Genomic DNA, 24,048 nt, shown 5'->3' with positions numbered 1-24,048 from the left:
CAGAATCTGAAGCAGGCTCCAGGCTGTCAGCACAGAGCCTGATGCGGGGCTCGAACCCATGAACTGTGAGATCATGACCGGAGTCGAAGTCAGACACTCAACTGACTGAGCCTCCCAGGTGCCCCAATGTGCTAGTTTTTAAAGATGTCCACAAATTCTTTCATATTCCTTTTTTCAAGAGGTGGGACCTAATTACTTTGAGTGTGTGCTGGACTGACAAACAGATGAAAGTGAAAGTGACCAAGTATGTGCTGACAGTAGGTCTTAAGAGGCAATGCAGCTTTCTCCTTGCTCTCTTTCTTGGGTCATTCACTCTGGGGTGAAGAACTGAGAGGCCTCCTGCCAACAGCTGTAAGAGTGCACCATCTTGGAAGTAGATTCTCCTCCAGGAGAGCTTTCAGGTGAAGGTAGCTCCTGCTGGCATCCTAACTACAACCTCTTGAAACACTCTGAGCCCAAACCATCCAGTACACTACTTTTAAATTCATTTAAGTTAATTTAAGTTTTTGTTGTTTCAAGTCCCTAAGTTTTGGGATAAATTGTTATGCAGCAATAATTTACACACCATCCTTGGATTCCTGGGATAAATTCAATTTTGTCATTATTGAATAGTAAATTGGTCTTTGTCCCTGGTTCCTAGAAGGGAACCTCTAAAGTAAATTTTTGGAATTTCCTGGGTAACAGGAGTGTCTTTGTTATGTATGAGCCTCACAGATCATACCTGAGTTTATGACTCAGGATGGGGGCTGGTCACCAAAAAGACCAACCATGTGATTATAGAGGATTGGGGCACTGAATCAGCCCCACCTCTGGGGAGGGGACAGGGCTGAAGATTGGGTTCAATCATGTAGCCAATTGTTCAATCATGCCTACACAATGAAACGCCAATAAAAACACTGTACACCCTAGCTGAGATAAGTTTCCTGTAAACACACCAATGTGCCAGGAAGATGACATACCCTGATTCCAGGGGGACAGGAGGCCTCACCTTTGGAATTCTCACAGGCCTCATCCTATGTGTCTCTTCATTTGGCTGGTCCCAATATGTATCCTTTATAATAAAATGATCATTGTACATGTACCACTTTCTCGAATCCTGTGAGACATTTTAGTGAATCATTAAACAAAGTCTGAGGGGATCAGGGAATCCTCTGGGATTTGCAGTTCCAGACTTGTTACTGGCATCTCAAGAAAGGGCAGTCTTTTTTTTGTTTGTTTTTTAAATGTTTCTTTATTTTTGAGAGAGAGTGAGCACGAGTGGGGGAGGGGCAGAAAGAGAAGGAGACAAAGAATCTGAAACAGGCTCCAGGCTCTTAGCTGTTAGCACACCACCCAATGTAAGGCTTGAACTCAAACTACGAGATAACGACCTGAGCCAAAGTCAGATGCTTAACCCAGGCGTCCCACAAGTGAGGGCAGTCTTGTTGGGGGACTGTGCCCTTATACCTGATGCTGACGTTGGGTAAGTATTATCAGAATGGTACTGCAGTATTGTAGATATAATTATGTTTATTTTTTTTTTAATTTTATTTTTGAGACAGAGAGAGACAGAGCATGAGCAGGGGAGGGGCAGAGAGAGAGGGAGACACAGAATCCGAAGCAGGCTCCAGGCTCTGAGCTATCAGCACAGAGCCTGACGCGGGGCTTGAACTCACAGACTGTGAGATCATGACCTGAGCTGAAGTCGGACGCTCAACCGACCGAGCCACCCAGGCGCCCTGATATGATTATGTTTAAATATACTCTCGGATTTGTTTTGCTAGAATTTTGTTATGTTTTACATCTGTATTCATAAGCAAGACTGGCCTATCACATTATCCATGTCTGGTTTTGGTATAAAAGTTATACTAGCCACACAGAATAAGTTGAGGAACTTGCTTTATTTTGCTGTTCTCTGGATCAATACGTATAAATTTGGACATATTTACCACTAGAATAGTTTGATAGAATAGTTTGAGTTTGATAGAACTCAGTTTTAAAATCATCTGGGCCAATGTGGCGCCTGGGTGGCTCTGTCAGTTGAGACTCCCAACTCTTGATTTCGGCTCAGGCCATGATCTCACGGGTCCATGGATTTGAGCCCCGCATCTGGCTCTGTGCAGACAGTATGGAGCCTGCTTGGGATTCTCTCTTTCCCTCTCTCTGGCCCTCTTCTGCTCACTGCCTTCTCTCTTCCTCTCTCAAAAGAAATAAAAACAAAGAAATAAAAATAAGATAAAATCATCTGGGCCAAGAGGTGCCTGGCTGGCTCAGATAGTATAGCATGTGGCTCTTTTGATTTGGGGGTTGAGTTTGAGACCCACATTGGGTGTAGGGATTGCTTACAAATAAAATCTTTTAAATTTCTTTTAAGTTTATTTATTTATTTTGAGAGAGAGAGAGAGTGAGAACGAGCATTGGAGCTGGGGACAGGTAGAGAGGTAGAGAGAGAGAGAGAGAGAGAGAAAAGAGAGAGAGAGAGAGAGAGAGAGAGAGAGAGAGAGAGAATCCCAAGCAGGCCCTATGCCACCAGTGCAAAGCCCGACATGGGGCTCAGTCTCATGAACTTTGAGATCATGACCTGAACTGAAATCAAGAGTCAGACGTTTAACCCACTGAGCCACGCAGGTACCGCTATTAAGTTACTTTTTTCTTTTAATGTTTATTTTATTTATCTTGGGGGAGAGAGAGAGAGAGAGAGAGAGCGCGCGAGCGAGCAGGGGAGGGGCAGAGAGAGGGAGAGAGAAAATCCTAAGCAGCCTCTGCTCTGTCAGTACAGAGCCCAATGTGGGGCTCGATCTCATGAATCATGAGATCATGACCTGAGCAGAAATTAAGACTCGGACACTTAACCAACTAAGCCACCCAGGCGCCCCTATTAAGTTACCTTTTAAAAAGAAAACTGTCATTTTATTTAAATTATAAAATTTATTGACATAAAGTATTCTGATTTAAAAAAAAAATCTCTTCTGTATTTGAAGTCACGTGCCCCCCTGTTTACATACCCAATACTTTTTGTGTTTTCTGGGTTTTTCTTGACCATTTAAATGATTTATTTTATCAGCCTTCTCAAGAACCAATTTTTGGCTTTTGTAATCCTTTCCTATATATGTTAAAATATAATTTAAAACCCCAATTCTATCACTTATTACGTAGAAGCTTGCATAAGCTTCTCTCTGTGACTCAGTCTTCTCATCTATAAAGTGGGAATAATAACCGTACTTACCCCACAAGGTTATAAAGATTAAATGAAATAATCCCTGTAAAGCATATGGAACAATACAAGGGCTAAATAGCAAGTGCTGGCTTTTATCTTCATCATCTGTTTACTTCTCTTGAATTTATTCTGTTGTTCTTTTCCTAATTTAGGTTAGATACTTAGCTTATTAATACTTTTAATTTTTTGAATTTGAGTATTTAAGGCTTCAATGTGTCAGACAAGTATTAACATCCAAGTTTGCTTTATTGTTCAGTTCTAGATGTTTTCTGATTTGTATTGTCATTTTATTTTTGAGCTGTGGGATTTACAGAAGTCTGTTTTAAAATTTCCAAACATGGGTGTGTATATACTGTTTGCTATTCATTTTTAGTTATGTGCACTTGTTGGCAAAAACTATGGTTGATACGATTATTTAAAATGTTTTAAAACTATTTATTTATATTTTAAAATGTATTACAATTTGCTGTACAGCCTAGTAAATGGTCACATTTAATAAAATGCTAACTTCTAGAACCAAATGACCTTGTCATGCTCTCTGCTTTAAAAATCTATGAATATTCTCATTTTAATAGGGTAGAATTAGCAAGACACCAGAAGAAGTGTCATAACCTGGCCTCTGCCAGCCTTTCGAATATCCTCCTCCTCCTCCTCCACACCCTTCCAACGCTCTAACTGTACTGAAATCACAGTAGCGCTCTCTCTATAGGCATTCCCTCCAGACTTCCATTCCTTTGCACAGCCTCTGTGCTTCACCAGGTTGAGTCTAATTTATTCTTCAAGAATTGGTCCACAAGAAATCCTGGCAGGCAATCCCCGATCCTTCCTCAGCAGGCTGAGTGAGGTCCCATCTCTACTTCCAGCGCACCCAGAACATTGACCATAGTTGCTTCACAGCTCTTGGCTAACATTCATTTAAAAACTATTTATTAATCCCTTGGTATGTGCTCTACGCTGATTACACAACAGTAAATGAAACAGACATGATTCCTCCCATTAAAAGACTTATATAGTCGGGTGAGTTTTTGACTTATCTTGAAGCATCTGTAATCTCCATTTTCTGGCACATAACTAAACAAAGCAATAAATGCTCAATAAATGAATAAAAGGAATAAAAAATTATATTAATCTCTTAAGAGAAACATAATTGAGGAGTTAAATTCACTATAAAAACCACATAACATACTTTAATATTCTTTATAAGTATGCTGGCATCTAAAAATGCATCTCCAAACCTTACAGTTATAGCCAGTAACTACCAATCCAGTAATCTCTATCTTACCTCTATCCAAGTACTAGCTAAGGAACTTCACTCCCATAATCACCTCTGGTGATTTCTAGATAATCAGAGAAAAGAAATTTAGATCCAAGTCATGAAATAGGGGAATCTCCATATATTCAAAAGCCCTCTTCCTAAAATATTTCGGGCTTATTTCATGTTTTGAATTATCTTAGCTCTAAGTTTATTAGTTTTTACTTATCACACTTTCCTTTATTTTGAGAGATACAGACACAGCGCAAGTCCGGGAGGGGCAGAGAGGGTGGGGGGGATGAGAGAGAGAGAGAGAGAGAGAGAGAGAGAGAGAGAGAGAGAGAGAATTCCAAGCAGGCTCTGTACTGGGTCCTGATGCAGGACTCAAACCCATGAAGCTGCGAGATCACGACCTGAGCCGAAACCTAGAGTCAGATGCTCAACCAACTGAGCCACCCAGGTGACCCTCTTATCATACTTTAAAAAAAAAAAAAAAAAAAGTTTATCTTTATTTATTTTGAGAGAGACAGAGTGTGTGTGTGTGAGTGAAGGAGGAGCAGAGAGAGAGAGGGAGAGCGAGAATCCCAAGCAGGCTCTGTGTTCATGCAGGGCTTGATCCCACAAACTGTGAGATCATGACTTGAGCCGAAATCAATAGTCAGACACTTAATAGAATGAGCCACCCAGGTGCCCCATCATACATTTTTTTAGTACTATGAAATAAGAAATTTAATATATTCTACATACTTTACATATATTAATTCATTTAATCTTCTTACTAACTTTACGAGGCAAGTATTCTCGGGGTGTCTGGATGGCTTAGTCGGTTAAACGTCCAACTTTGGCTCAGGTCATGATCTCGCGGTTCGGGAGTTCGAGCCCCACATTGGGCTCTGTGCTGACAGCTCAGAGCCTGGAGCCTGCTTTGGATTCTGTGTCTCCCCCTCTCTCTGCCCCTCCCCCACTTGCACTGTCTCTCTCTCTCTCTCTCTCTCTCTCTCTCTCTCTCTCAAAAACAAAATAAACATTAAAAAAATAAAAAAATAAAAGTCGTACTCATTATGTATTTTTTTATGTATTCTCATTATGCATAATTTTATAAGAATAAACCTGAAAATGAAGCATGATTTTTTTAAAGAAAGGTATTAAATACTAGAATTAACTCAAGAGGAAGTAGAATACCTAAATACACCATAACCTGACTATAAAGTGGTGGTCAACGGGCTGGAAATGGGATGGAGGGGAGGGTGGTAAAGAAGGCAGTGGGGTGGGAGGCAGTGAGGAGGAGCTCAGGCTCTGGTGTACATTGTTCAAGATTTTATATAGTATGAGCTTATCAGACCTCCTTATTAGTCCCTTACAAACAAAGACTGGGTGGGAAGGAGCAAGGAAGGGGTGGAAGAAAGGGAGAAAAGGGAGGAAACTGATGAGCTCGAGTTAAACTGGAATTTCTGAGATACTTAAGATTGGAAATACCTCACAAACAGGTGAAAATATAAGACAGGAGAGCAGGAAGCAAGTATTTCAGATGGAGGGTAAGGATAGGAATTGTCACTACAGAATATGAAAAGATGCTACTGGAAATCTTGTGGCATGCTCTCCCCACAGCATTATATATAGCTGCAATAGCATAGACAGCAACCCAAACCCAAAAGTATCCAAACTGGAGAATGACCAAATAAGTTAACTCAGGAGTGTATCCACCAACTTAAATTAAGAATAATGGTATCTTGGAACACCTGGGTGGCTCAGTCGATTAAGCGTCTGACCTCAGCTCAGGTCACGATCTCACAGTTGTGAGTTCGAGCCCCGTGTCAAGCTCGGTGCTGATAGCTTGGAGCCCGGAGCCTGCTTAAGATTCTGTGTCTCCCTCTCTCACTGCCCCTTCCCTGTTCACTCTCTTTCTCTCTCAAAAATAAACATTAAAAAAAAAAAAATAAGAAGAATGGTATCTTAGTTATGAGAGGGCAGTCCTAATTTAAGACAATGGGAATAAACGTTCTGCCTCCCTTTGAAGGGGGTGGGTAGCATAATATGCAAAGAGCCTGAGGGCAAGGTCCACAGATTATCTACAGGATGAGTTCTAGATTTCTCTACAGCAGAGAGTAGGAATAAGACTAAATTTTCAGTGGTGTCCAGGGAGATACCAACAGTAAGGGCAGAGCACATCTTTTTTCCAAGCCTGGAGCTATAACTGCTTTTCTGCAATGCAGGGTTTCAAAAAGCTGCTAGATCTAACAGATCTGCTACCTTGCTAAAGAATCTCCCAGCTGCCGGTGCCTGGAAGCACTGAGGACTCCTCCCAGAGTGCCAAGAAATCACTAACAATTTGTTGACTCCTCTGTTATCAGTCAACAGGACAGAAACAATTCTGCCTTCCCATGCTGACCGGTTTGCCAATGAACAGATACCTACAGCCAGAACTAAATGAGTGCTTAGGGAACCCAAGACCCCCATAAGTGGGCGCAAAATAAAATGCAGTTTGTTTTAAAAGGAACTCTGCAACCAGAGGAAAGGCTAAGCTCAAAATGAGAACAGGTGGCTTCTACTTAGGCAGAGCTAACAGAAGACAGTGGGTGACAGTGCACACACGAGACCCCAGGATGGTGTCTGTCCTCTCAGTAAAGAAGAACACTCACGGATGTCCAAGTACCGGAGCTGCCAAAAAGGACACTGATGCAGGACTGCAGCCCCAAAGACACTGTCACAGCAGCTCAAAGAGGATACCACCATTACGACGACAATCTGTCAATGTGAAGAAAGGGGAGCATCCCTGGGTTTCTATAGTGCGGGCAGTTGATGTGCTTATCAGTTACTGCTTTTCTCCTAAGTAACTCAAACATGAACAGCTCCACAACCACTGAAGAGCCACTGAACAGGACCCATTGAGAAGGGTACTTTGCATTCCTTATCATGACCTTTGTCCTGCACCTTCTCTTGAGGAACTCCATCTTTGGTGAATCCTTTTATATCCTAATTGAGAATTAATGCTCAGTGGAAGATGACTGTACATTAACAAACTTTTTTAAAATTTTGGGGTGACATAGAAGGCTGCCAGTTTTGATTAGGATGCAGAGGAGAAGAGGCTCTCAGCAGATCAAGCTCCAATACAAGCTGCCCTGATGCTCAGACTCAAAGGTACAAGAAATAATCTGTGGTAGATTCTCTGACAAGTTCCAATAGGAGAGTTGGAACACAGACCCCTAGATTTTCTGAGGCAAGGATATGACTTCATAACACTGTATGAAAACTGTAGCTCCTGGCATGCCATTGGGCCCCAGTAGAGAACCCAACTATGGAACATCAAGGATTTAGTGACCAGAGCTACCCATCCATGATTCACAAGGTCAGGTGAAGCAGCAAGCTATTATATGATAGAAATGGTATTTTTGTAATAGTACCTAGGCAGTGGTAGAGGGCACTAGTAAATACAAGTCCAGAACCTCGTGTCACCTACTCTTATCACAACAGATGTCTTTACTTATGCTCACACCAACAACTTTATGGTGGGTTCCTGGTAACCAATGACAAAAAAGAAAAACCTGGGTCCTGGCTGACAAAGACAGATAAAAAATGACTACTGCTCTACAGCCCTACTTGGATGACTCTGAAGACAATGAGGAGGCAGAAATTCTCTCAGTGGGCATGGCAAAGAGAGAAGTGACCAAACAAGAAAAAACATGGACTCCTTAGGAGTGGTGAATGGTATGGCTGATTGGGTAGGGTGATGGAAGGAGCAAAAGTGGAAAATAAAAGAGAAGGAACCTGGAGAAGAAGCATGTTGATGGTTCTAGAAGAGCCCAAAGTGCCAACCTTTATATCTTACGTTAATGCCCACCACAAAACACCAACAATGCTTTGGTGCATTTAACAATGAGGTGCATTTAACTACATTCCCAACTATAGATGGAATAACTTGTCACTTGACTGCAGTGAGCTTTTGCTCTGGGCCACCTCAATGCTTGACCAACAGGGTCATGAATGGAGGAGCCACAGTGACAGACAGGAAGGCTTTACACAGGCCCAACAGCATGGGTTCTTCCTTACTGAAGGTGGCCTAATCACTGCCACTGACACATGTGGGTATAGAACTGACACTCCAGATATGCGTTTGTCTTCCTTGCCCACAGTATATCGTCCCGCCAGCACCACTATCTCAAGGTTTACAGATCACCTCATGAGGAGTATCAATTATGGCCTCAGGATCAGCTACAGGATTGGGGATTACAGCTTGGTCCACTAACCTTCTTGTTTTGGAGATTTCTTTTAGCGATTACAACCAGCCTCCAATTTGAAGCAGACAAAGTGGGCTTAATGGAACATGAGGCAATCTGAGAAATAAAAACAGGCTATAGCAAACACTTGTGGTGCTGCCAACACATCCCCTTACCCTACCGGCCTCATTATAGCTATGGTGGACAGCTCTATGCACTGCCTGACAGCATCTGATACCAAGTATAAGCCAAGGCACTGCTGTTTTGCTCCTTAGGGTTTTCTCCAAACTTAAAGAAGACGGCTCAGCAATATGCAGGCACAGCCATACAAACGCTAGAGTTAAAGCTCCAGGAGCAATCTTCAACTAACAGAAGATGAAAAGTCATTGGGGCACCGGGCTTGCTAGGTCAGAAGAGCATCTGATTCTTGATCTCAGGGTCATAAGTTACAGCCCCTTGTTGGGTGTAGAGATTCCTCAAATAACAAAAACCTCAAAAAAAAAAAAAAAAAAAAAGATGATGAAAGTCAGTGGATAAATGTCCAAGCTCCCTGTCCTTTGATGGGACAATACTACGGCGCATTCCGAGGGTCCCCAGGATTGCCCATAGTGATAACCAGCTCCTTACCACACTTTATGTAACTTCTCTCACCTTTCCCTTTCTCCCATTTCTGCTTCTTTGGATCACCTCGCAAATAAACTACCTAGTCGTAAGTCCTTTTCTCAGGCTCTACTTTCAAAGGAGCCCAAACTAAGAAGTGGTGCAGTCAGGACTCAAACTAAAACAATGTGGCTCCACAGCCTGCACTTTAACAAGAGCGTATTGCCTCTTTAAAGCAGCAGAATAGGGTGCAATACACTATGGGATCCTAAATGTAAATACCAGTGAGCAAGCATATACACAGCAACAAAGAGATTTTAACTTTCTAGTGGTGAAGAAAACTGGAAAAAAAGGGGCAGACTATATGTAGCCAAACCTAAGTCAATTAAATACATACATACACACACACCAAAGACATATTCAAAGACATATAGCAAACAAATGAGACTGCTTTCCTATGGCAGGAGGAGACAAAAGGAGAGTGGAGATCAAGAAGAAAGTAAATAAAATAAATCAATTGAGGGACCTTATAAAGAACAAAATAATTTTACTCCTGTAAATGTAAGATATGATTAACTTGAGTTTCTCAGTCACAGTCCAAACATACTGTCACAATATTACATGGAAAAGTCGACAGTACTTGTTATGAATCGGAAGTTATCAAAATAAATATAAAACTCTGAAAATATTTTTATTTACTTATTTATTTTTGATGTTTATTTTTGAGAGAGAGAAAGAAAGTGTGTGTGCAGGCATGCATGTGAGCATGGGAGGGTCAGAGAAAGAGACATTACAATCCAAAGCAGGCTCCAGGCTCTGAGCTGTCAGCATAGACCATGACCTGAGCCAAAGTCGGACGCTTAACTGACTGAGCTACCCAGGCACCCCTGAAAATATTTTTAAAAATTCACCTGTGTTAAGACCTAAAATCATTCTGAACAGTACTGGCAGCACACATTCCATACTTTGAGAAACACTGTTGTCACTATTGTGAGATAAGAATGATAGAGGGATCTTCAAAATATATATATTTTTTGGGGTGCCTGGGTGTCTCAGTCAGTTGAGAGTTGGACTTCAGCTCAGGTCATGATCTCACAGTTCATGGGTTCAAGCCCTGCACTGGGCTCCCTGTCAGCGCAGAGAAGGCTCGGGATCCTCTGTACTCCTCTTTCTCTGCTCCTCTCCCTCTCATGCTCTTGCTCTCGCTCAAAAATAAATAAACATTAAAAACACCTTTAATATACATTTTAATAGTAAAAATATTAATTTGAGAGCTTAACTAGATTTATGTTAAAGAGAAAACTTGAGGGGTGCCTGGATGGCTCAGTCAGTTAAACAACCAACTTCAGGTCAGGTATCTCTCTCTCTCAAAAAAAAAACACTAAAAATTTTTTTAAAAAGAGAAAACTTGATAAGAGCTTAATCACAAAGCCTTTTCTTAATGTGAATGCTTTCCTTCCTCAATAATGTAATGTTTTCCAGTTACACAATGTATAATCACAAAACAGTGAGTACTTAATTTTCAATATAAAATGTTGGAATATTTCTAAATATTGCAAAGTCCTAAATCAGTCACCAACTAAGAGCTGAAAAGAACTTTAATAAAAGCACCAAAACTAGCTAGTTTTATATTATGAGGTAACTTATTACCTCACTGAAAGGTATTTCTCTAAGGACATTACCATACTGATGGTTATTTGTTAACATGAAACCATCAAATTCTGCTTCATAAATTTCTTCATTGATCCCAATTCACTGAGCAGTAACTCCATTAAAATAAGATACATCCTTCAGTAACAGTGTCAGAATTATACCTGAAGGAATATTTTAAACATTTTTTTACTAAATCTTGCTTAGCATTTAAAACTATAGCAAAAGATGTAATATGAACAGAACAGTATTTTTTTCTTTAAAAACTGCTCTTTTAAAAAACGCAATACCTTAAAAAAATTAATTTTTAAAAATAAGAATAGGGATGCCTGGGTCACTCAGTCGGTTGAGCATCCAACTCTTGATTTCAGCTCAGTCATGATCTTGAGGTTCATGGGATCAAGCCCCTCGTCAGGCTCCACACTGAGCATAGAGCCTGCTTGGGATTCTCTCTCATTCTCTGCCCCTATCCCATGCACATGTGCTCTCTCTCTGTCTCTCTAAAGAAACAAACAAAAAGAATAAAAAAGGCAATACTTTGCTTTTTTTGTGGTATCTCCCTTACAATATGCTAAGACTTGAAACATGATGTACAAAAATATTTGTTGTATGTAAACAAATGACAAAATGAAGAGATCAATAAGACAATAAAACATTAATTTTAATGTTTCCTTAAGCTTAGAAAACTTAGGGTGCCTGGGTGGCTCAGTCAGTTAAATGTCTGACTCTTGATTTCAGCTCAGGTCATAAGCTCACAGTTTGTGAGTTTGAGCCCCACTTGGGGTTCTGTGCTGAGGGCATGGAGCCTGCTTGGGATTCTGTCTCCCTCTCTCTCTGACCCTCCCCCATTTGCTCTCTATCTCTAGCTCAAAATAAATAAAAATAAACTTTAAAAATAAATAAACTCAGGAAACTTAGATTTGAAAAATTACTTATATTTGCTATGGATGCTGCCCAACATTATCCGTACTATCCAGACAGAATGCATGGGCATCATCATCTCTTTCCAACATCCAGTCAGAAATTACTGTTGATACAGAAGGACTATTTTCAACTGTTAAGAAAATGAGAATTTTCATATAATTCTAATTATTTTCTTAAAAGTCTTTTTCTTACCTCAGAGATGTGGCTAGATAAAACTGTACTTCCAATTTTCTCCAAACAGCTTTGACCTATGCTTCCATCTCATGAATTCCAAGACAGTATTAAACTGATGCATATTTTCATAAATCTGTTAAAAAAAAAAGAACTTATTTAGACTAAAAGAAACATAGAGAAGCAATACTAAAACTAGGTCCTGTGTAAAACTATACATTTTCAATGTAAAGTCAATGAAAATTCTAAAGTACTTTAACCTATTGCTTTAGCATTTTCCCAACCTCTGCCCAAAGAAGTTTCCCATTTTGCATATTTTCAACTTTGCAAAGATAATAGCAGTTCTGTGGAAAAAGTTACTCACGTGTAAAATTTCTGTATCAGCTTAGATTTTTGAAAAAAAAAAATCACATCTTAAACTGGAAAAGCAGGAGCAGCTAGAAGCAACACTAAAATCTATAATTCTACAACATTCAAACCCCTACTTCGGCAAAACTATATTTGACCACCCAGCTAATATCCCTATTTTCACTTTTATCACAAAATCTCTGTAAGCAGTTTTCATTTCAGTCAAGCTTTCCCCTAGAATATCAGGAACTGGAGGGGTCAGGAATGAATCGCATCACTTGGTCTAAGCCCAGGGGATGGGTTACAACTATGTGACCCCTGACATTCAGTTCCCCTGCTGCCTTAAGAGACAAAATTCACAAATCTGGAAGAGGGAAACAATGAAAAATTTAAATCTATTTAAAGAAGTGTGTTGTTTACTTAGAGATCTTGCAAATAATTTTGTTGAATGTATCTTTTAACTGAAACTTCAAATAGCAAGGTATTCTGTTTCATATTGTAAAAGGAAAAATTTTAAGCTGCATGAACACTACCTATGTCCCACTGCAAGGTCAAAATGCCTTTGTCTTCAAGTGCATTTAGAAGTATCATTTGTGTCACACTGAGGTTTAATACTCTTGGCAATAATGACTGAATTCATGTAAACTGGGCAACCTGAAACTGTCTAGCATATCAGATAGCAGGCTTTCTTAAAGACAAGAGTCTCCACTCAGCAGACAGGCTGCCATAGGACCATGCTAAATCTTTCATGGTCCAACTAAAGACAGACTGACCCTGAAAGCAATTAGCAATGCTTTGTCTGCATTTAAGAGCTTTTACTGTCTTCGCAATGCACTGGTTACCTACAACTTAACTGGTCCCTAACATTTTTCAGGGTACTGACAGGACTATACAACTCTTAGAATATCACTTAGAGAAAAGAGGGCAGGAATGGAGATACACTGTTTAGGATTTTGTTTTTCTGAGATGTTCACAGTCTTAAAAAATTTCCCTTATATAATCAAAAAATAAATGCATTGTATTTCCATTTTAGAAATGACAAATATTTTCCTTGAAAGCCCCTCTTTGCCAACAACTCCATTCTTCCCAAATGGTGTGTGTGGAAGAAAAGAGGGAAGGCAATCACTTATATTAAGCAAAGCACAGATTAACCTATTCTCCTAAAGGTTAAAACAATCCATCAAAATGACTATGTTTAAAAATACATGGCTTGATTCTAATTCTACCAGGTTATTTCCAATGGATCAAATAAAATTAACATGTGAACCACTTACCCACCATTGTTTATTACAGCACTATTTATTACAACACCATTTCCTTGGTGTGAAAAAAAATAAGTGAAGCTTTAGGCTAAGTCTAAAGTTAATAAAAAGAAAAATACATAATTAAAGAATCTGGAAATATGCCACCTTCAAAGTCCAAGATCCTGCCTGAATTTTCTATCCTCCCTCCATCCTCTCAATGCAGAAATAAATGACAAAAAAATATAACTGTCTAAAGATTGAATCTAAGACCAACTAATGAAAACCAAGTAAATGTGACCTTACTACTAAGAGGTAAATAAAAGATTAATCAAAGGACAGGATATGCTTCACAGTACAGGTCTGCAAATCACTTTTTACAAACTAAAACTGTGTGAATAAACTAAAGATTTCCCTAACCTTTGCAATATAGTGCTACAGTCCTATAAGCAGAGATCAGTAAACATGTGCAGCTTTGATCACTTAACTTACAAGGTAATATACCACAGGCTTTTAGCACTATGAACTTGGGTTTAACAACCACAAAGATCCAGTCAAAACTGAATACTAAACAAGTATGATAATACTTTCATCAAAAATTTTGTGTCTGAAATTTTCAAGCCTGTTAGTGCTGGAAAACACATTGAAGAAAAAATAATTCTTTTAAAAACACATCAGAGCTTCTTAATGATAGAATAAGTGAAAAACAAACCTTTCTAGATATATTCTAATGTTTTATGATTGAGCTAATGTTAGAATTTCAAAGTTGGTAAATATGGGCAAACAAATGTGAAAAGTGCATTTTAATCCCACGTTATCTTTACAAAATACCTTATTTGCCACCAAAATGTACAGATCCCTCACGGTTCTCAAAATTATTAAAGTTGTTAAACTTTTTTAAAAATTATTTTGAGAGAGACAGAGACAGCATGATTAGGGGAGGAGCAGAAAGAGAAGGAGAAAGAGATTCCCAAGCAGGCTCTACACTGTCAGGGCTGAAAGTGATGTGGGACTTGAACTCATGAAACCAGGAGATCATGACCTGAGCTGAAATCTAGTCAGACGCTTAACCGACTGAGCCACCTAGGCACCCCAAAAGTTGTTAAACTTTAAACCACTGGGGTACTGGGCACCTGTGTGGCTGAATCGGTTGAGTGGCTGACTCGATTTCAGCTCAGGTCATGATCCCACGGTGGGAGGATCGAGCTCCAAGTCGGACTCTGCACTGATAGCACAGAGCCTGTTTGGGATTCTCTCTTTCTCCCTTATCTTCTGTCTCTCTCCTGCTCACGAGCTCGCTGTCTCTTGCATGCTCTCTCTCTAAAGAGAATTAGATAAATGTTTAAAAAATAAATAAACCACTGGGGTACTTAAAAGATCACTAACCATACATAACCCATCAGTGACAAACACGAACTAAGGATATTATAGTCATCTTTGACTCCGACGTTTTAGGACATCGACCATTCACTCCTATGTAAGAATTGCTTTACAGAAATAATAGTGTACATATGCTTTTGATAAATATACTCATAAGACAAAATTTAAGATTACTTTTGAGTTTGTACAAAATGTCAAAAAGTGGTCATTTCCTAGTCTTCACAAAATCAGCAATACTGACAGCATATTTTTTCTTTTTACCACTCCAAATCCTCTCCTTCACATCTTCATTTCTCCTCTCCAAGCACCATAAAAAGAACCCCAAATGTTGGACAAATATTGCTGTTAACACTATCACTGCATTCTTATAACCGTTTTAAAAAATCAGAACCAAACTACAAAATAATATTTGACAAAACATTCCAGCTGGGCTCTTAAACTAAATGCATTAATATTACAACCTTTGGTACACTAACTGGAAAATTCCAACATCATGCTTCAGAAAAATACAATACAGTTTTAGCTATAAGTAACTCAAATGAGCAGTGTAATTTAGGTTTATCATGCATTATTATTATTATTATTATTTTTTTTTTTTTTTTTTTTGAGAGAGAGAGAGAAGAGAGAGATCGTGAGAGCAGGGGAGAGGAAGAGGAAGAGGGAGAGGGAGAGAATCCCAAGCAGTCTCCACTCCCAGCATGGAGCCTGACCATGGCGCTTGATTTCACAACCATGAGATCATGACGTGAGCCAAAATCAAGAGTTGAATGCTTAACTAAGCCACCCAGGCGCCCCTATCAAGTACTTCTATAATAAAGCAGGTTAGTACCACATAACACAGAAAGGAAGGGTCAACTTATGGACGGGTTGTGTTCTAAAACATCACTTACAAATTGAATATAAGCATGATTTTACAACTTAACATGCCTTTCCCATAAAAGCAAAGATTTAAACAGAAGTATTAAGCCCACAATACAAATGAACTACAGTGCACGATTCTATGTAGCACTCTTCTGCTTAAGCATACTTCCATACCAAACTCTAAGCTTTTATTCACTGTTGTATTCTAGAATCTAGCACAGTTGATGACACAGAGTAGGATTTCAACAAATACTAGCTGATCTGAAGTACTGAATAGCAACAACTCAATGATATGAAACCAGCCTGTCTAGAAAACCTTACCTATCTTAATTATAGCAGATAACCAAAAGGCAAGGGGAGAAAAGCTCCTTCCAAAAGATATGTGAAAAAGATTCTCAACACCAGGCTTGGAAAGCTCTGGTCTAAGCCAATTGTGGCAATTTCCATTCTCCTTGCCAGTAAGACAAGAGACTAAATTGCTGGGGAGCTTCTGGATGATGAAAAAAAGACACTTGGGTGAAAACCCCTTCCATCCCCCAACCTTTTTTTCCAGGCAACTCTGGGTTTGAGTTTGTCAAGCAGAATGAGGCAGCTATCTTAGGACCATAAGGAAAGAGATGGCCTAAGAAGACAACCCAACAAATAATGAAGCTTCTGCACAGCTAAGGAAACAATCAGCAAAACTAAAAGGCAACAAATGGAATGGGAGAAGATATTTGCAAACAACATTTCAAATAAAGGGTTAGTATCCAAAATCTAGAAAGAACTTATCAAACTCAACACCCAAAAAACAAATAATCCAGTAAAGAAATGGGCAAAAGACATAAATAGACACTTCTCCAAAGAAGACATCCAGATGCCCAACCAACACATGAAAAAATGTTCAACATCGCTAATCATCAGGGAAATACAAATCAAAACCATAATGAGATACCACCTCATATCTGTCAGAATGGCTAACATTAACAACTCAGGCAACAACAGATGTTGGCAAAGATGCAGAGAAAGGGGATCTCTTTTGCATCGTTGGTGGGAATGCAAACTGGTGCAGCCACTCTGGAAAACACTATGGAGGTTCCTCAAAAAATTAAAAATAGAACTACCCTACACCCAGCAATTACACTACTAGGTATTTATCCAAGGGATACAAGTATGCTGTTTCGAAGGGGCACATGCACCCCAATGTTTACAGCAGCACTATCAACAATAGCCAAAGTATGGAAAGAGCCCAAATGTCCATCAATGGATGAATGGATAAAGAAGATGTGACATATGTATACAATGGAATATTACTCAGCAATCAAAAAGAATGAAATCTTGCCATTTCCAACTGCGTGGATGGAACTAGAGGGTATCATGCTAAGTGAAATTAGACAGCCAGAGAGAGACAAATATCATATGACTTCACTCGTAGGAGGACTTTAAGAGACAAAATAGATGAACATAAGAGAAGGGAAGCAAAAATAATATAAAAATGGGGAGAAGGACAAAACATAAGAGACTCTTAAATATAGAGAACAAACAGAGGGTTGTTGAAGGGGTTGTGGGAGAGCGGATGGGCTAAATAGGTAAGGGAGCATTAAGGAATCTACTCCTGAAATCATTGGTGCATTACATGCTAACTAACTTGGATGTAAATTAAAAAATAAATTATTAAAAAAAAAGAATGGTTGGGGCGCCTGGGTGGCTTGGTCGGTTGAGCATCCGACTTCGGCTCAGGTCATGATCTCGCAGTCGGTGAGTTCAAGCCCCGCGTCGGGCTCTGGGCTGACAGCTCCGAGCCTGGAACCTGCTTCTGATTCTGTGTCTCCTCCTCTCTCTGCCCCTCCCCCACTCATGCTCTGCCTTTCCCTGTCTCAGAAATAAACATTAAAAAAATCTGTTTAAAAAAAAAAAAAAAAAAAAAAAAGAATGGCTGCATCAAAAGACAGAAAGAATCTGGGTCCTTGGTGATGCTATAATGCTTGAATGTTTTAACTAGGTTGGATCTTTTTATTATATTAAATCTTTTTATTGTTTAACCAGTTTTCAATTACCAAAAGTAACCCAGCAAATACAGTGATTTAGAAGCCAATACGCCATTTACTTTCATGAATTCAACTTTTATTTATTCAATGATAACTCATCTAAATTATATCTCAATCCTGGGGCGCCTGGGTGGCTCAGTTGGTTAAGCGGCCGACTTGGGCTCAGGTCATGATCTCGCAGTCCGTGAGTTCGAGCCCCGCGTCGGGCTCTGTGCTGACAACTCAGAGCCTGGAGCCTGTTTCAGATTCTGTGTCTCCCTCTCTCTGACCCTCCCCTGTTCATGCTCTGTCTCTCTCTCCCTGTTCATGCTCTGTCTCTCTCTGTCTCAAAAATAAACATACATTAAAAAAAATTAAAAAAAAATAAATTATATCTCAATCCAGATCCTTCTCTTGAACTAATACAAATTTCCAAAGTACTAAATATTAAATAGTTATTCCAGTGGCACATTAAGAGAACAGAAGTAATATAAAAGCCATCATCTACCAGCACAAAAATTGTTTATGCACTCATATTCACTTGCATGGCTAACAGCAGCACCACCACCTACCCAACTGTCAAAGTTGGAAATCTAGGAAGCACTAATCTCATCTCCCTCTGCTTCATCTATTATATTGAGGTAATTAAGAAATGCTGCCCATTCTGATATATCTTTAAAATCTGTCTCCTTTATATCTATACACACCTAGTACAGGCTCTCATCTTTCACTGCAGCCTGCCTTCATTCTTACCTCCTTCACTGTACCTTTGTTTCTAAAATACAACTGTGCTTCTTGAAAAGATTGTAAACACCATAAGTTATCAGGAAAATAAAAATTAAAACTATAATTAGAAACCACTACATACCCACCAGAATGGTCATAATAAAAAAGACAGACAATACCAAGTGTTGGTAAGGACATGGAGAAACTGGAACTCTCACACACCGCTATAAAATGATGCAACCGCTTAGAAGAACCGTTCAGCAATTTCTTGAAAAGTTAAACATAAATTCACTATATGATCCAAAATTCCCTCTATGGAAATACCCAAGAGATATGAAAATGTGTGTCTATACAAAGACTTATACACAAATGTTCTCAGCAGTATTATTCATAATAGCCAAAAGTGAAAACAACCCAAAGGTCCATCAACTGGTGAATGGATAAAGTGTGGCATAATCATACAATGGAATACTATCAGGTAATAAAGTACTGGCACATGTTACAACTCGAATGTACCTCAAACACATGCTAAGTAAATGAAGCCAGTTGCAAAATACCATGTATCGTATGATTCCATGCATACGAAATATTTAGAAAAGGCAAATTTAGACAATCAGACCAAAGCAGTGGTTACCTAAAGCAAGGGGTAGAAGTGGGAAATTTGGAGCAGTGATGAAATATTCTAAAATATTTACAGCACAACTCTAAAATTTTACTATAAATAAAAAAATACAAGTGTTCTTTAAAATTTTTCAACAATTTCCACTTGTGTATAAAATGAAGGCCAAAATCTTTAGAAGGCTATCTATAGACTGCTATAATCTGCTTTCCATCTATTTAACCTGCTTTATCTTCTACTATAATCTCTGCCAAAAAGCCTCCTGCTGGTCATTATTAAACTATTTGCTATTTCCTAAATATGCCCAGTTATTTAATGCTTCTCCCTTTCTTTGAACTTGCTATTCTAATTCAAAAATCAAAATGTTATCTTTATATTTTGCCAAGTGAACTTCCATTTGTCCTCACAAAGATCCATCTCAAATACCTCCTTTCATTGAATCCTCTACACTCCCTACGTGTTGCTAACTTGCTGAGCCTGGTAATAACACACTGTAGTGCTTAGCACACTGAATTCTGATGATCTATTTAAAGGTATGTCTTACTTATTAAGATAACCCCTGTGTACGGCAATTGCATTTTACTAATACTTGTGTTACCTGTGTTTTAAGCACAGTCCAGTGACCAGCACAAAGGAGATAATCCATGTATTTTTGAATAAATGATTGATGAAAAATGACAGGAAAAAGAAAAATCCCAAAGTAGGCAAAATGAGCTCTGCACCACAAAGACCCTTGTGTAAGTATGGTTAAAGCTGGTTACAACCATCCAATCTCACCTAAGTATTTATCAGGGTGGGATCAGTTAAATAGCCACAATGAACATTACACAGTCCTTTAAAAGAATGAGAATCATTTATTTGTGCTGATATAGAATGATATCCCAAATATCCTGCAGTTATAAAAATTATAAAAAGAGTCACTCCACTATTAAAAATAAAACTACACACAAACAGCAGTGTGTGTGTGTGTGTGCGTGTGTGTGTGTGTGTACGTGTATGCACACACATGCAACATGTATGAGGAAGGTAGAGATGAAAAGGTACACACCAACTCATCGGAATATAGGCAAAAAAGTGGAAACAACCTAAATGTCTATCAACTCATGAACAGATACACAAAGGGTGGTATATCCATCCAACTAAATATTATTTATCCATAAAAATAAATTAAGCCATAAAAAGAATCAATTCCAATACAACATATGAACACTGAAAATATTACGCTAAGTGAAAGAAGCCAGACAAAAGGCCATGTGTTATATGGTTCCATTTATACAAAATACCCAAAATATGCAATTCCACAGAGACAGAAAACAGATTAATGGTTGTGTGGGATTGGGAGTGGAGGGTGGGAACGGAGAAAGACACCAAAGGGATGATCTATATAAGAAAAAAAAGGATAAATTTGAATTCATCAAAATTAAACTGTTTGCTCTGCAAAAGACCCTGTTAAAAAGATGAAAAGACAAGACACAGAATAGGAAAATATACTTGCAAACCATAGATGTGACAAAAGATCCATATCTAGAATATATCCAGAAATATCAAAACTCAACATTAAAAAAAAATTCACCTAGAAACTGGGCAAAGAACATGAAGAGAGATTTCACTGAAGATATTTGGATAGCAAATAAGCACATGAAAAGATATGGACAACAGCCATCAGGGAAACGCAAATTAAGACTACACTGAGATCACTAAGCACCCACTGGAATAACTAAAATAAAAAACAGGACAATACCAAGTTCTGGCAAGAATATGAAGAAAATGAATCCTTCCTACGTTGCTGATGAGAATGTAAAATGCAACAGCCACTCTGGAAAATGGTTTAGAACTTTCTTTAAAAACGAAATACACACTCACATGTAACCAAATGCACTCCTGGTTACAAAGAAACGAACATGAATGTCAGTAGCAGCTTTATTTTTAATAGCCGAAAACTGGAGAAAATAAAATGTCCTTCAAAAGGTAAATGGTTAAACTATAGTACATCCATACAACAGAATCTTATACGCAGCAATAAAAAGGAATAAACTACTGTTACACAAAACAACTTGGGTGAATCTCAAAGGATTAGGCTGAGTGCAAAAAGGTCACATAATGTAGGATTCCATTTATAAAACACTCTCAAAATGATAAAATTATACAGATGGAAAAAAGACTAATGGGGGCAGCTGTGTGGGTGGCATAAGGGAGATCTTTGCGGTGACAGAATCTGTACCTTGTTGCTGACGTGGTTACATAAATCTACATGTATACTTAAATGGCATAGCACAATACATATAAAATGAACCAATGTCAGTTGCTGGTTTGGTATTGTACATCATGTAGTATTAAGTAACCACTGGAGGAAGGTGAAGGGTACAAGGGACTTCTCATTATTTTTGCAATGTCCTATGAATCTAGAATTACTTCTAAGCAATTAAACATTTTTAAACTCTATTTCCTAAAAATGTTTTACCTCTGCTTTAAATTAGATTTTGAACAAAATAACTGTTCAAAGACTATTCAAGATATATTACTTCTTTCCAATCAGCTAGAAAACTTCAATTCTGCAGTGGTTTCCAGTATCCTATAGAAATGAGGAGTGCCCATAATAGAAGTCTAAAGAAACCAGCAGTTCCTAGACCAAATTCTGGGTCTGGGAAGCAGTGACTGCTATTTCAATGGGTACCCATCTGTTCTAAGAGTGACACACATAGGAAGTTTGATGCAGCCACCTGCCCCAGGATGAACCCCCAAATAATGATCTATCCATATATTCTTTTCCAATTTATCCTTCCTCACAAAGAAGCATGGAAACCACCTCTATGTTTTCATTTTAATTTTTCTCTATAATTTATTAGCACAATACACACTGTACACATGGGCATTTAAATTGCTTGATATATCTTCTTCCCCTTTCCAAGTAAACCTAACTCAGTCAGTGAAGAAATATGTATCACCCATTTATTTCCATAAAATAATAAGAAATTACCAACAGAACATTTATTTTATTAGTTGTAAAAGCACCCACGGGGCAAGTTCCTCTGGATAGTTTCACTACATTATATAAACAGGAAAATTTCTATTCTGAGGAATCATCAGGAATTGATTTTAGACTGCTAAGAGTCCATCAATTCTTCTAAAAATGGGCATTGTTTATACTTTTCAATAAAGCATAAACATTATTTAGAATTAACATTATGAACACCAATTACAGCGTTACGCTACAATATAGTGAAATCACCACAGACTATTAGTAATTTACTTCCTCTCCTGATATAATCCAATGGAAAATACACAATGCTATCTATATAGCATTCATTCCAAAAAAATTTAACTTTAATCTAGTCATGAAATACAAAAATACAAGCAGCAAATTGTGGGATATCCTACTTAAAAAAAAAAAAGAAACAACCTTGGGGCGCCTGGGTGGCTTAGTTGGCTAAGTGTCCAACTCAGCTCATGTCATGATCTCGTGGTTTGTGGATTCCAGCCCCACATTAGGCTCTCTGCTGTCAGTGTGGAGCCCATTTCGGATCCTCTGTCTCCCTCTCTCTCTCTTGCTCCGTCCCCAATTGTGCTCTGTATCTCAAAAAAAAATAAACATTTTTAAAAAATCATTTAAAAAAAAACTAGGTAAGATTTCAGAAAAGACCACTGGGGGGCGGGAGATAAGGGGCAGTAGAATAGTGATAATGGAAACTCTCAATCAAAGAAAACTAAAGATATAGGACAACCAAATGAGAAATATATTCCTTATTTAGTTCCTAGATCAAATATCAAAATGGGGCACCTGGCTCAGTCAGTAGAGCATGCAAATTTTTCTTTTTTAAATTTTTTTTTTTAACGTTTATTTTTGAGACAGAGACAGACAGAGCATGAACAGGGGAGGGACAGAGAGAGAGGGAGACACAGAATCGGAAGCAGTCTCCAGGCTCCGAGCCGTCAGCCCAGAGACCGACGCGGGGCTCGAACTCACGGACCGCAATATCGTGACCTGAGCTGAAGTCGGATGCTTAACCGACTGAGCCACCCAGGCGCTCCGAGCATGTGACTTTTGATCTAAGGGTGTGACTTCAAGCCCCATGTTTGGTGTGGAGCCTACTTAAAAAACAAATAAATAAAAATAGCTACAAAGAACTCTTTTGAAAAGAAAGTATAAGAAATTTAAGTAAGGGAAGTATATTACACAATATTATATTGGTATTAAATCTCTTAGCTATGATAATGTAGCTCTTAAGGAAAACAACCTGTTCCTTTACACTTGCTAAAATATTTAGGGGTAAAGTTTCAAGACATTTGCAGATAACTTTCAAATGGTAAAAAAAAAAAAAAAATGTATATGTGTTTTTATAAACAGAGAAAGTAGATGAAGCAAAAGGTTATTAGCAAGTGAACTGGTAAAATGGGTTTTTACTATTTGTTCAAACTTTATTTTAAAAGTTTTTAAAGTAAAAAAATTGGGGAAAATATATACTTTATCAGTTATGAGGGTTTTTTTTTTTAACGTTTATTTTTGAGAGAGAGAGCTGGCAGGGGAGGGGAAGAGAGCGAGGCACAGAAGATCTGAAGTGGGCTCTACACTGTCAGCCCAGAACCCCAGGAACTAAGAGACCATGACCTGAGCCAAAGTTGGATGCTTGACCAACTGAACTACCCAGAAGCCCCTTAATTAGGTACGAGTTTTAATTCCACACATGATTTTAGTAAACAATGTCAGTACGACAAAAGTTACTAAAATCAAATACTGACAGATCTATAAGGAAGTCCCAAAGATCCTCCCTCCATCGACAAATTTTAAAACTTTTTCCTAGAAATTGTAAATTATGAGTTGTTCAACAGGATGAAAAATTACATTTTGTTCAAAAGGTCAAA

The 24,048-nt window shown here is 38.5% G+C and overlaps 1 protein-coding gene across 6 annotated transcripts in view; it reads right to left on the bottom strand.

Annotated features, from left to right (window-relative positions):
- BMPR1A (bone morphogenetic protein receptor type 1A) overlaps positions 1-24,048 on the bottom strand; it is a 136,863-nt gene that overhangs the window by 45,780 nt on the left and 67,035 nt on the right. For 4 of the 6 annotated variants that reach the window (XM_042909368.1, XM_042909367.1, XM_042909370.1 and 1 more), the window contains one exon: positions 12,029-12,143. The gene's annotated coding sequence lies outside the window, so the exon portion shown is untranslated. Of the gene's footprint in view, positions 1-4,478; positions 4,534-8,692; positions 8,780-12,028; positions 12,144-24,048 lie in introns of all 6 variants that reach the window. The other 2 variants (XM_042909372.1, XM_042909371.1) reach the window with 2 other exon arrangements.

Source organism: Panthera leo, chromosome D2 (assembly GCF_018350215.1).
Source record: "Panthera leo isolate Ple1 chromosome D2, P.leo_Ple1_pat1.1, whole genome shotgun sequence".
Lineage (NCBI taxonomy): Eukaryota > Metazoa > Chordata > Mammalia > Carnivora > Felidae > Panthera > Panthera leo.
Note: the sequence above shows the minus strand (reverse complement) of the source record. Positions and strands in the feature narration are given on the sequence as shown.